The sequence below is a fragment of the Epinephelus fuscoguttatus genome, linkage group LG1 (assembly GCF_011397635.1).
Source record: "Epinephelus fuscoguttatus linkage group LG1, E.fuscoguttatus.final_Chr_v1".
Taxonomy (NCBI): domain Eukaryota; kingdom Metazoa; phylum Chordata; class Actinopteri; order Perciformes; family Serranidae; genus Epinephelus; species Epinephelus fuscoguttatus.
In genome coordinates, this window is record NC_064752.1 from 39,808,533 (window position 1) to 39,823,610 (window position 15,078).

The following is a 15,078-nucleotide window of genomic DNA, read 5'->3' on the forward strand; positions in this document are numbered from 1 at the left end:
GGGTTAAGGGAGAGGTGGGGTTATGGCCTTATCGTTTCAGAAAAGAGATATACTGTGTTGTAAATACGGAAACGTGAAGGTGGCGTCTTCAGATTTTTTCACTCTGGGACCCGGTTTTAAAAGTTGGTGTATTTGGGCTCCTAAAACACTGGTTCCGTGTTTATGAAAGGTCTATAAAATAAAAAACCTTTGTGGATACACCTAATCTCTAGTCCTGTGTGGACATGGCATAAGATGACAATGGCCAAAATGCCAGATTTAAGGCTTCAAAACAGGAGTCCACAAACCAATGGGTGACATCTAGATAGATAGATAGATAGATAGGTAGGTAGTACTTTATTGATCCCAAACTGAGAAATTATTTTGTTACAGCAGCAAGTAATCAAACAGAATTTATAATTATAAATATTTTTATAATATAAAAATATAAAATATATACAAAAATAAGTAGCACTAAAATTTAAAATATACAAGAGAAATAAACAGGAAAAAAAATAAAAAAATAAAAATATCAATATCAAAATTGCAGGAGTAAAGAAAGTGAGGTAGAGGTTGTAGAAAATGTGCAAAAAGCTACAAAAAAGCTACAGTGTGCAAAGGGTACAGATGACCTCAGCCCAAGGCCAAGGGGGGTCCCATGAAAAGTACAACAGTGTATTTACTGACTTAAAGCACTGACAGTGCAAGTTCTATGTATTTACATGATAAATAAATGTAATTTTATAATTAAAGGGCCAGTGTGTAATATTTGGCATGGTTTATTGTCAAATCTGAATCTGAATCTGAATATTCTACCCATTAATATGGTTTACAAGTGTATAATCGCTATAAAATAAAATTTGTTTGGTTTTCGTAGCCTTATAATTATGCTTTTATATGTGTATATATATATACATATATATATATATATATATATATATATATACAGGCCAAAAGTTTGGACACACCTTCTCATTCAATGCGTTTTCTTTATTTTCATGACTATTTACATTGTAGATTCTCACTGAAGGCATCAAAACTATGAATGAACACATGTGGAGTTATGTACTTAACAAAAAAAGGTGAAATCACTGAAAACATGTTTTATATTCTAGTTTCTTCAAAATAGCCACCCTTTGCTCTGATTACTGCTTTGCACACTCTTGGCATTCTCTCCATGAGCTTCAAGAGGTAGTCACCTGAAATGGTTTTCCAACAGTCTTGAAGGAGTTCCCAGAGGTGTTTAGCACTTGTTGGCCCCTTTGCCTTCACTCTGCGGTCCAGCTCACCCCAAACCATCTCGATTGGGTTCAGGTCCGGTGACTGTGGAGGCCAGGTCATCTGCCGCAGCACTCCATCACTCTCCTTCTTGGTCAGATAGCCCTTACACAGCCTGGAGGTGTGTTTGGGGTCATTGTCCTGTTGAAAAATAAATGATCGCCCAACTAAACGCAAACCGGATGGGATGGCATGTCGCTGCAGGATGCTGTGGTAGCCATGCTGGTTCAGTGTGCCTTCAATTTTGAATAAATCCCCAACAGTGTCACCAGCAAAACACCCCCACACCATCACACCTCCTCCTCCATGCTTCACAGTGGGAACCAGGCATGTGGAATCCATCCGTTCACCTTTTCTGCGTCCCACAAAGACACGGCGGTTGGAACCAAAGATCTCAAATTTGGACTCATCAGACCAAAGCACAGATTTCCACTGGTCTAATGTCCATTCCTTGTGTTTCTTGGCCCAAACAAATCTCTTCTGCTTGTTGCCTCTCCTTAGCAGTGGTTTCCTAGCAGCTATTTGACCATGAAGGCCTGATTCGCGCAGTCTCCTCTTAACAGTTGTTCTAGAGATGGGTCTGCTGCTAGAACTCTGTGTGGCATTCATCTGGTCTCTGATCTGAGCTGCTGTTAACTTGCGATTTCTGAGGCTGGTGACTCGGATGAACTTATCCTCAGAAGCAGAGGTGACTCTTGGTCTTCCTTTCCTGGGTCGGTCCTCATGTGTGCCAGTTTCGTTGTAGCGCTTGATGGTTTTTGCGACTCCACTTGGGGACACATTTAAAGTTTTTGCAATTTTCCGGACTGACTGACCTTCATTTCTTAAAGTAATGATGGCCACTCGTTTTTCTTTAGTTAGCTGATTGGTTCTTGCCATAATATGAATTTTAACAGTTGTCCAATAGGGCTGTCGGCTGTGTATTAACCGCTGTACTTCTGCACAACACAACTGATGGTCCCAACCCCATTGATAAAGCAAGAAATTCCACTAATTAACCCTGATAAGGCACACCTGTGAAGTGGAAACCATTTCAGGTGACTACCTCTTGAAGCTCATGGAGAGAATGCCAAGAGTGTGCAAAGCAGTAATCAGAGCAAAGGGTGGCTATTTTGAAGAAACTAGAATATAAAACATGTTTTCAGTTATTTCACCTTTTTTGTTAAGTACATAACTCCACATGTGTTCATTCATAGTTTTGATGCCTTCAGTGAGAATCTACAATGTAAATAGTCATGAAAATAAAGAAAACGCATTGAATGAGAAGGTGTGTCCAAACTTTTGGCCTGTACTGTATATATATATATATATATATATATGTATATAGCAAGGGCCTTGCTTTAGAGAGGTCGCCATGTATGTAAGGCAGCCGGAGCGGACAATCCAGCCAGCCAGAGAACGCATTTTGTGTGCATAAATAAACCAACAAAAAAGACAGCGGAATGAAGGAAGAAGGAGGAGGAAACAGCAGAGAGTGTTAGTAGTTTGTCGATAGAGAGTAGTGAGAAGTTTTTTTAGTTATAAAGTTTGCGAATGGACCACACTTAACACGCAACAGGAGAGAATGAACCCGAACCATCATCTGCGAGGAAAAGAAGACGCAAAGACTGGCAAAGAAAATGGGACAAGCGGTGGCAGAGAATAAACATCGGTGATGTTTTTCAGTGATGGAGGGGGTTCATGAAGGACAAAGGGCTTCAATCCGACGCTGAAGTGGCATGTTTTCTGCTGGACAGGTAAGGGTTAGGTAAGGGTTCCTGCACCGCCTCTACCCCCTCGCCCCCTTCCTCTCCCTGGTCTTCCTCCTCTTCCTCTTCCTCCTCTCCCTGTGTCCTGTGGAAGAACACTCTGGAAACGCATATATTATAATCGTACCAACCTATATTTCCTGCACTGTGCCGTGACTATCACATAAAACGTGTTATTTTAGCATTACTGTGCTAATGTTTGCTCTTGTTACCAAAACAATTAGAGATAAAACACTCCTAACATAACGTTATATCTCACACATAACCTATATCTCACTGGTAAGCTATAACATATTGTAGTGTCCGCCAGGACGTGTGTAAAGGATGACGCAGTTATTCGGCAAACCACTGTTTATTACTGAACAGTACAGGTTACTGTTGGCTGTAACTACGCCAAAACAACCAACAAACAAGAACTTAGCTGTAACTCCAACTGTGCACTCCTGCTCTCTCCTCCAGCTCGCTCATACACACACCAGCACGCGCACTCACACAGCTCTCATCCCCGTCACACTCGCACCCCGCCCCCCTACCTATACTCATTCAATCCCAAACATGCCATTAACTCACAGAACACTAACATTATAACAGAACATTTACCGCAGGGTCGCTACAATATCGTAACATGGTTTAGATTCCTAAATAAATATTCACCTCATCGCTAGATAGGCCTACTCCTGAAAAACTCGAAAAACTCGTGGATGATATCATCTCTGTCTGCGCAAGGCTTTCTGTCCTGTGAGGCCACTGTCACTTACCCGACAAGAGGGGTGAGCGAGTGAGCCCTGCAATCTAGAATTTGGCCGCTGATGTCACTGTTACTCACCATTTTTACACGCTGGCCCTTTAAAACATATGGATACACAATACTCCCCCTCCCCGTATCATGAAATGGTGTAGTCCATCTGACATGGGTCAGGTGTGCATTAGCGGCATAAGTCACAAGGGCTGCTGTTAACATGTGAGGCAGACTGCTGCCTAATTAGCCTCAGAATGAGTCACCAAAAATCAGGGACCAGTAAAGGCAAAGTCAGGGTACAAAAAAATGTGAAGAAGCAGCAGCTATGACAGGCAGAGCTGAAGGTGAGAAGTTAGGCAGAGTCATTTTTAGCAAATAAAACCTGATGTATCAGGCTCAGTTTTAAAGCTATCCACTGGAACCAACAACATTATGCTCTCTTGTTGGAAGGAGGGCCAAATAACGCTCCAAAGTTATGCTACACTTTGTCAAGGGAAAAACAAATATTGCCATTTTATAAAATGAAATGGTGTACTTGAATATTTCTGCATACTGGGGTCTCTAAACAGTCTTGGAATTGCATAAAATCAGTGTTTGATTTTCTCTAATCATTTTTGGAGGACATTTCTTTCAGCCCAGGACACACATGAGGCTACCTCTGCTTTTCAAAATAAGAACACTTAACAGGACATAGAAGTACAAGCAGATACAAAATACATATTGAAATATGATTTATTGGATTAAATTCACAAAAAATGTATACAACATTGCAGCATACATTGGCACATTCTGTAGCCTTCACCTGTAGATCAGTGGACCGATGTGAAATCACCAGTAAGACCATGTACTGTGTCATTCACATGCATGCTGGTGCATGACCCACACATACAAAAACAGCTCCGTAGTGCTACTAATGGTCTGAAAACGCCACAGGGAACCTTTAATTATTCAGTATATACAGATAATTAAGATGATATCAAAGGAAAAATGAGTTGGATATGTTGATGTGTGTGTGTGTGTGTGTGTGTGTGTGTGTGTGTGTGTTAACATGGAGTTGTGATGGTGAGCAGGCAGCAGGTGGTCCTGAAGCTGGTGCAGGCTGTTAAGAGTATCTGCTTTTGTAAACATGGATTTCTAATTCACCTGAGCATACAATATGAACAGTAGCATAAACAGTAGCCAGGATTTTAAAATATGGAGGTCATGTGTCTGAATTCCTCCCGCAGAATCCCACTAGACTGAGGAAGTTTTGACCAGACACCAGCCGAACTCCATAATTTTATGTGAACTGTTAAAAACAACCCAACACCCCATTTTTTTGTAACTGTTCACTCATATAAATCTTATCTCCCTAAATTACAGTCTGATTGTTTTACTAAATCTCTTTTATTTTAATTCACCCAGTTATTTTATTTTTTTTTTCTATTAAGACAGTCCACTTCTAAGACATTTAGTTTAATAGAAAACACTGCACTTCGAGTCCAGCTTTCAAAACCCTCACCCATGTTGGGTTGTTTGCCCTCTGTTTTACTCTTCAGTCGTGATTCATCACCTCTCAAGGGCAGGCATCATACTGTACATGACTTCAGAAATTTAAACTGAACAAGGTTGAATTTATAGCATCTCATTCAGTAGTAATGGGACACTGTGTTGGAGTGCAGTTTTACATAATAATTGTACACAGTGCAAAATATGAAGTTGTACAGCCATCATACTGTCAACTGTGAGGAAACCAGGGTCAGGACACAATGTCAGATGCTGCTGCGCTGCATCAAGCTGTTTGGGTGTGGGGCTTACGGATGGCTTCAGGGTTGATTGGGTTGTGTGATCAAGCATCTTGGTCATTGACGGGGTTGCCTCTGATTGACACTCGTGTACAAACCCACTGAGATCAGTGCTGCACATGGCCAGCTGAATGGGCTACCCCAGTTACACAGTAGGTGACATGAGGCGTGCTCTTTAGCAAAATGTACAGTAATAGTGCATTATTTCACATTTTTCTTTCTTTCTTTCTTTCTTTCTTTCTTCAACTAAACTTCTTTTTATGGTCTCTTAGAAAATAAAACTTTTGGACACTGAACACTGCTGGAATGTATCTGAAGCACTGCCAACCTCTTCCCACAAGCACAGGAAATTGAACTTTTATGTACCAACAGTGAAAATACTTGTTTTCGTCTTCTGCAAATTTACTGGAGGCCTTGATCCCACATGAAGAACAAATTTGAAATACAAGCATACATTAAACACCAACCAGGGAAGGTCATTGTTTTCTACAGCTCCAAGCTATCTAAGCTATAAACCTATAAAGAGAGCAAGATCAGATCATGAAGCATGGGTGGTGACAATTAACGTCCAAAATATTTTCTAACTTTCTGAAAACAACAATTCAAGATCCATTCCGTACTTTGTAAGCAAGGTTTGAACTACTCCCTCAAGCTCTCTCTGTCGTTCTTTATAAAACTCTTTCTGTGACTTTTCCTGTGTACAATTCAATCAAATGCAATGCCATGAAAAACTTTAAGGAAAATTGTCCAGAATTGTGCACCCTTACACCCTTTCGAACAAGTGTGGGTATTAGAAACAGCTATATGGATGGACACCTTCAAACAGGAGGTTGGTGAGTGTAACCTAGTCTTAAGAGGCCAAATGATGACTTCTGACACTAGCATTGGCATTTCCCTCTTGCTACTAGCTGCTCGCTAATTCCTGCTATCAGCTGTTTCCTGTTTATCCACCGCCAGTGGGTCGCACGTGCGGTGTCATCAACAGCTCTTCTCACAAGTCATCAGCAGCCCCTCCCGTTGCGGAGGGCTGCCTGGGTCTTTTTAAACTAAAAGGGTTACGCCAATATGACTACCCTACGAGGCGGAAAATTGGGCACCTCGGATCAAATCACCAATCCGGCTCTTTGTGTCTAAATGCTTGCAGCTTGCCGGCAAAACAGCCCTAACATTTGCAGAAAATCTGGCAGTGTAAAAGGGGCTACACACTGGTGGCCGAGGCTATCATACAAGGTGCCACTTGCTACTCAGTAACCATCACACACTCACACTCCGATGGAAAAGCCATCAGGAGCAACTTGGTCCTTGGTGTACTTCGGCATGCGGACTGGAAGAGCTGGGGATTGAACTGACAATCTTCCGATTGGTGGACGACGCGCTGTACCTCTGAGCCAGAGTCACCCCCAGCCAGAGAGAAGGGGCCAGGGCCTCACAATGTGCTTATAACTTTTAGTGCCCTCTGAAGTTTCTACATACAATATCTGAAAGTGGTGTAGACACTCAGCTGGCTGCGGTGTAATGGAGGACATCAGATCCCAGCCTGCCGTGGTCCTCACAGGCGGAGGCAGCTCAGTCTCAACTGTCAATTACTCTCTCATGTCAGATTGGAACAAAAGCTGTTTGACTCAAACTTGAAGGTCATAACTGAGGAATTTATTCATTGTTTCATCTCTGCCTGGGACAGAACAATTACTCCTGTATATTCTAATCTCACTATGCATCCATGTACACTTCTGGCAAACTTCAAAGCTTTCCTTTGAAAAGCAACTCTCCCTCGCCCCCCACCTCCATAACAAATTACCATACAAAAGTCTCTCAGCACACAACGCTACACTACACTGAATCTCTTCACAGACGGAGCTCCGCTGGATGATTGAAGTCGAGCTCTCCTGAATTTCCTCAACTCGCCTCCGTGATCAAAGTGGTTGAAGGCAGGCGGTTAGCAAGACGGGCCCAGAAGTGAAGCGCTGCCTGGGGCTCACTCTGTTCTGTGGATGGGGAAAGACTTCTCTGCCTTGTAGCCTTCACTCTGCAGAATATGCATTGTCTAGAGCTCACGCACGGCATGCCTCAGCTCTCTCCAGCTTTACTTTTACTGGTTGCTGGGCTGAGTATAGTTGAACTTTAAGCAACGTTATAATGTTGCCCACACAGACAGCTTATATAGTGTGTGCTTCTATAATAAATCGCTAAAGTGAATATATTATTAGACGTGTTTAAAATGCAGACAGTGGCAGTCAGATGCTCCCTCCTGCCTTACCTCACTTTTCATATTAGTCCCATCTGAGTCATGAATCCTGACTGTAACGTCTTTTAACATTTTATAGCCTGATATTCTGCATCTTAAGTGATGTGGGTTTCTTTTTAGCTCCTGGACCTTCTGCAAGTTACACAACATGGCCAAACGTATGCAAACCCTCAAACATTACACCTATATGTGACAGTTTAGCATCCTATTCCAAAACCATGGGCATTAATCTGCTGCTGTAACAGCATCCACTCCTCTGGTTAAGAACAGAGCTGAAGCAGGAACACATAGATCAGCCCAGTTCCCCTAGATCCATGTTGGACCAATCGGGTCCATTGCCCTGCAGAGAGTAGTAAGTCAGAGAATTTGACTTTCCTGCATCCCGTCAGAGACCTACAATCAATGTTTGCCTTTTTTACGTACTGTAAAAACAATCTTTCCCTTAACCTTACTGCAGTTGCCCCACACAGAAATGGTAAAAATGCTCTGGATATGAAAAACATAAGTGAATGTAATCCAGGTTTGTGCAGAATCCTCCATTATTGCCGCTTTTGTGTGGTGATAGGTCTGATCAATAACATTTCATTTTAACTGGCAACTTTGCTCTCTGTGTGTCAGTGTGAAAGGACTAATGGATTTTATTTGTTGAACAGCTTGAAAGCACTATGAGGCCTATAAATATCTGCTGCAAGTGCACAGCGTATAGATTGTATGGTGGCATGTTGAGCTGATTGTATTATTTATACGAGACATGACCTGGCTACACTGAGCCTGTGTAATATGCTGCTGCAGAGTCACTTCCCTGTGTGGTTACATGGGCTAGTACTCTGAACTGCAGCTCTTTAACCTTTCTATTAAATCAGATAGTTCTATTCTGCAGGCGTAAGCCTGAGGGGATCATGCTGTTGGTCATCTGTGTGAGTGTGTATTTGTCTGTTCGCAGCTAATCCTGTAAACTACTGGACCAGTCAGTCTAATATGTTGTGTGCATATTAATGACTGTATGCTCAAGGACCTCTCTAGTTACACTGATTCACAATTGTTAAAGTTTTAGTTTTTAGTTTAAACAGTTTTATTGACTGTTTTATACTAGAATTGACCACTGACTCCTCACTTAGCCACATTCTGACATTTGTCGTAGCTCAAAAACTGCTATCCATAGAAAAACGTAGTCTTTTTTGAACCGGAGTATCTGCAGATTAATCCCATACCCAATAAATGATCCACTAAAACTAGGCACAATATGAAATGAATAAGTTAATTGTTTTTGCTACCTTTGCTGCATCTTGGATGCAACAAAAACACACACTTACATCTGGCTTTTGCATTTAATGGGAAAGGTTACAATCCACATCATCCACACCAGTGTCAAATGACTCTACAGTAGTCACAGGTATTTATCATTCACTAGCTTTGACCAGCAGCAATGGAAATACAACCACTGAGTGAAAGGGTAAAAGGGAATAAGGGAGTCCGGAGGGGACAATGCCACTGTGCGTAGCTGTGCCACATTCTGGCTGCCATGGCTGCCAACAGATCATGGCCTTATACTATACCTGTCGTACCACACCACAAGCATTTCAGAGGCAGATTGTTTTGTCTGCCAAATTTTGTAAACTATCAGATTTAGTTGATTTGGTTCAATTTACCTTGATGTTTATGCTTTTACCAAAACAAAGTAAGTAGGCTGTGTAGTTAAATGGTTTCTTTATTTCCTGCCTTGTTGTGCTGTAGCCAGGGATGGGCAGTATTTCTATTACTTGTATTTAAAATATGTATTTCAATTACATTTGAGTATTTTGTAATTTGTATTTGATAAGGCCGATAAAAAGCAAATGTAATTTAGAACAAAATACTTTTGAGTGGAGTAATTTTGTATTTAAAATACTTAAAATACTCTCTCCACGAATCAAAAAACAAAAATAATAGGCTACACATTCTTGTAATATTGGATGTAACAATATTTTTTACTTATTTTATTTCATTTTTTTAAAAAATATTTTTAAACTTGGGCCATTCAATTTGCCCTTCAGTGACCTTGTGGTCTGTTTTATAGGAAATTGTATGTTGTTGTGGTTGATGCTTGGGATGAGTATGCTACAAATGAATTGCCTCACATGGGATCAATAAAGTTGTCTGAATCTAAATCTGAATCAATAAATAATATTTTAGGGTAGCCTACACCAAATTGTGAGAAAACAAGCGCAAATTTGCAATAGCTGCGACAAAAATTTGCTACTATCATGCCATTAACAGATGAATCATGGTTGTTTTTTCTGGCATAGTTACTTGTGGTCTCTAATTGCAGCGTGTATATTTTGAGCATTTTTGGTCAAGGACTTTTTGAGTTATTCACAAAAAGATTTGAATTGGTTAGTATAGCGCCACCTATGGACGAATTGTGGGCATTATTTCTGGTATAGTTACTCACGGTCTTTAGTTGCAGTATGCAAATTTTAGCATTTTTGGTCTAGGACTTTTTGAGTTATTCAGGAAAAGCTTTGTGGACCGACCAACCAACCGACCGACCAACCAACCGACCAACAGAGTGACCTATAGAGCTGCGGGTTGCTGCTTAAAAGTAAAAGAAAAAAAGCATTTTCTGTATTTTAAAATACAAAATACATGTATTTTATTTTGATACATTTTCTGGCACCGGTATTTTGTACTTTATTTTGATACATTTATTTGAGGGGTATTTTCTATTTTGTATCAAAATACATTTTGATGTATTTTTGCCCATTTCTGGCTGTAGCCTACTAAGTTAATACTGTTAAAAGTCTGGTTATAAATGATATGGATCAAAGATTTGTGGCTGTGTTTTATTTATTAACATTACATTCATATATTATATTGTATCTATATTTAACATACATTATCTGCTAGCAAAAAACCTTGATCTGCTCTTTGCAATGTGCTGCAACTTTTTTAAAAAATAGGCGCATATTTTTCGTAGCTTCTGGGACACTTCTGTGACATTACTCCAAGCAACCACAGACACCAGTTGTAATGCTGGAGCGGGTTTGATCCAGTAACAGAGAGTCCATGAAGATGGAACCTGGAAATGCTGATGTAGACAGTTCATCTGGAACAAACTGACACAATATAGTGTTTGCTGAAGTGACAGCAGTGGAGCGAGTGATGTGCCAGGAACAGATGGGTCATTGTGGTTCATGAGATCTCATAATTTGAGTTGACCAATAGAGCATTTCCTCTGTGTTCCTCTGATTTAGCAATTGGTTTGCACAGTGCAAAAATCCCACCTTGACCCAATTACCGCTCCTGCTAAACTGCTATGAAACAAACCCAGAGTAGCATATTCTGGCAACCCTCATACCTGTGCCAAGTACTATAAGCTGTAAGTTTTGCCAAGTAAAAACTGCTGGCTGTAGACAGTTTGAGTCTCAGCTGAATTATAGATGTAGAAGTGGATTCCTTTCTCCCAGACCAGTGTTCTGCTCCAATGGAAACATCAGAGACTGAGAGTGACATGTCGACAAGCCAATTATGTGACTGGCCAGCTGTCATCGGCAACAATATCTCTACAGTCATCTCTGTCTCAGACTCTGAGACATCAGAGAGCCTGCAAATACAATGACAGGAGACCACACAGATTCAAGGCTCTTAGAAAATAATAATACAGTTGAAAAGGCATATTCAATGAGCTGTAAAGTACAGATGTGCATCAAGAACAGTGCGTGTGGGTGTGTGTGTGAGTGTGTTTCTGTGTGTGTCCAGAACTAAAAGAGAGAGAATGATGGTGCTGTAATCAGGCTAGGTCCCAGGAGGGCAGACAGCAGTGCTGACAGCGAGTTGGTACTCATCTTCAGAGCAGGATTTCTGGGCCACGCTCCCTCTGTCTGGCTCTTAAAAAATAGCAGGGGGGCAGAGAATGTTGAGGCACAGACAGGAGGCAAAAAAATGACCCGGGCTGAGAAAATAAGGGGGGGGGGGCTTGATTTTCTAGAGGCAATGACAGCAACACAAAAGCTGGACTGTCTATCAGACTAAATCACAAAGCCTAATTGACACAGTGTAGATTCTGGGCTTGGGATGATGTGTTCAGGGATGGTAGTGGCCATTACTGCCTTACAAAGGCAGAGAGCAGTAATTACAGAAACAGCAAAGTTTAGAATTTGAAGTTGGATAGCTCTTAAGCATCAAGCCTTAAGATATCCTTGCTTTTAACCACGCATTCACATGCGTATGAGGACTGCCTTAAAAACCCTTCGTCCGTTTGGAGCGCTGGTTGTGCATGTTCTCAGAGATTAACACTATGCGTCCACAAGAAGCAGTGAGCGCATGAATGGTAGGGGCAGTGTGGACATACTCACCACGCTCAAGACGTTCTTGATTTAGGGGCCTTACATACCATCTACAATGGCACTGCCGTTGCTTTTGTCTGCTGTGATCTCAGAATTGAACAACATTATCTGCATTCTGTTTCACAGTGTACACAAGCAGTACTCCCTGCTGCCTGTCCAAGGAATGTTGATTAAGGGGACTTCCCTTGTTAAAATTCCTCCAATCACAACCCCCAGCAATATCAACATACCAGACATCACTTCCTCCATGCGTTACCCTGGTAACACTCACACCTCACATACCCGTTACTGCTACTAGAAAAATTCAAACCACTGAAATATAATACTGAAATATTGAAACAAAGACATACCACTATAAGACTTATTCTATTGGATTGTTTGTAAATTGGGAATAGATATATTTTTAATAATCTACAGGATATACAGTGTCATGGCCTACTATGGTTTTACCCAGAGTTTATTATTATTTATGGCAAAGTTATTGAGCAAAACTATTACATTTTATTTAGAGCATTAACACACAAATAGAAATGAACAAAAATGCAATACAAGTGCAAATTTCATCACTTTTAAACTGCCTTCACACCACTGCTTAATAACTCGTTACCTACAGTCAATTTCAATGAGGGGATGGTGGCAGAGGGGAACAGTAAGTTTGTAGGGGTATGGAGTGGTTGCCGCCAGCTTGCACACACATAGATTCTGCTGTGCTGCACTGAATCTACCATGTTAAACTTCCGGCAGTTGTCGTCTGGCTTTAGCCGATCAAACTTGGGCATCACTCTAGCAGAAAGAAGACAAGATGGAGGAGCTGATAATGTTGGTGTCTGACTTCCTGGAGTTGCAGTGCTTGCAACTTATGAGAAGAGCCAGAAGAAAAACTGGGCCTGGGATGACGTTTCCACCAAACTTCAGATGACCTAAATGGTAAATTGTCCAAATATGTAGAAATCTTTGGTAATTTCAGTGATTTCCCTGTCTTGCTACAGTATGCACCTACATGCTAGCTTGCGCATCTGCCCGTTCTTACCAAGGTACCTACCTGATGTCACAGCTGCAGACCGTAGCGGCAGCAGCTGTTTTTTGGGGAAACCCCCTTGGAGATATGAAAGCAACTTTACTGTTAATGTTGTGCACGTTGATGTTTAATAATGGACATCAAACATTTTTCAAGTGTTCAAAGTTCCCTTTAAACTGAACCTTTTTTGCTACCTGTGGTTTGGAATCTTACTAAACATGGCTGATTACCCTGTGCTGTCCACTTTGCAGGGAAGTACTAGGTGACAGAAACTCACCCATAGTAACCTCCTCGACTGTCATCATGTTTACTGTTTACATTATACAAATCCGGAACTTCTATACTGTCTAAGTTCTCTGGTGTGCTCTCTAGTGGAAACTTCCAGTAAAATGTTTAGTGCATCGGCACGTATGTAAACAATTCTGTTCACGGCAGAGCATGTGAGCGGAGCGGAGTGGGGAGTGGAAGGATTTTGTGTTGAGCAAAGAGCGGCTATTTTTTTTAAAAGGTGGAGCGGAGCCTTATCTCTCACTCCAATTTCACTCCGGTCGCTCATGCCCCACGCAGAATGCATCTTTGCACCTGCGCACACCCACACTATTTTCTTTCAAAACTATGGAGTTTACTGTGTACTTCAGAAAAGAAACTGAGAAGAGAAGCAGCGGTACCTTGGAGAACGGTCCCAAACTGCGGGGAGAGGGGAGAGGGCTTCCCCGGAGAATCTACCAAGCTCATGTTTTATTTGTGAATAGATTACAGGTTAGGGTAGTACGACGCAGTTTTTTTGAGAGGAGTGGTGAGCGAGTAGAGCGGGATAAAATTTATGATGGAGTGGAGCAGAGCGAAGAATGCGCAGAACCAAGCGGAGTGGACGAGCGGTGCAAATTGACAAGTCTGCGAGCAAGGAGCGGAAATTTTCACCCGCTCCGCTCACATGCTCTGGTTCACGGTGCAGCAAGTATACTGTACCTCCAATCTCAGCCAAACTGTGTAACATACTGTATGTAATCTCTAGAAACAGATATCGGCATATGTATGCAGAATCTGTGGGTAACGATACAATATTTTGGTATCAGAAGCACTATGGTTTCTGTTTGTAGTTCGAATAGTATTGACCTATCATGTTTGAGCAGCAGTTCAGCAGTCCATGTGGAGAGTATAAGAGTTGGACTGCCAATGGCAATTGACAACGAGTTAGCTTTATACATGCTTTTATAAAAATGTATCTGTATTCATTTGCAAATATCTGTTCATAGGGATTAGCCAAAATGAGTAACACACAAAGAGGAGGCCTTGGCCCAGATATCTGCTGTCTTCACGATCTTCTGAAATATTGGCTGTTGCCTCCAGAGGTTTATCGTTGTCAGACACATAACCGATGGGTTCCGATATTGTTTACTAATTACATACATTGTAAAACCTTAACTATATCTTTTGAGGCTGCTTATTAATCATTGTCATAAACTTAACATGGAATCTAAATAAACATTTAGGTACTGAACAATTTAAATGGTGCAGGGAAATGCAGTGTCTATTTTAATACATTCATTTTCACAGAGATCCAGATCAAATTTCAACACGTTTTTTTTCCTTTCTCAAAGTGACACATGTCTATAGCATTGTGTTCTTATATGTTAAAAGACATGTCAGAAAGTCAGTAATAAAACGCGTAGCATTGTGGCTTTGTAGAACAGAATAATGAGGTACATGGTGGTAGTTTGTAACTCAACACTGCAAATTTGTAAAGTTTGTAATGAAATTGGTTTTCTTTGTACATTTGTCAATCATGTTGTAAATTAGCTGTTAATAAAAATTTATCTATTTAGAAACCAAAGTCTAATTCAACTACAAGCTCTAATGAAAGCTAATGAAATTATAAAGCATCTTTCAAATGTATTTTCCATTAATTATTACAATCAGAATAATATGAATAATTTAGAGAAACTATTTTAATATGTCAAA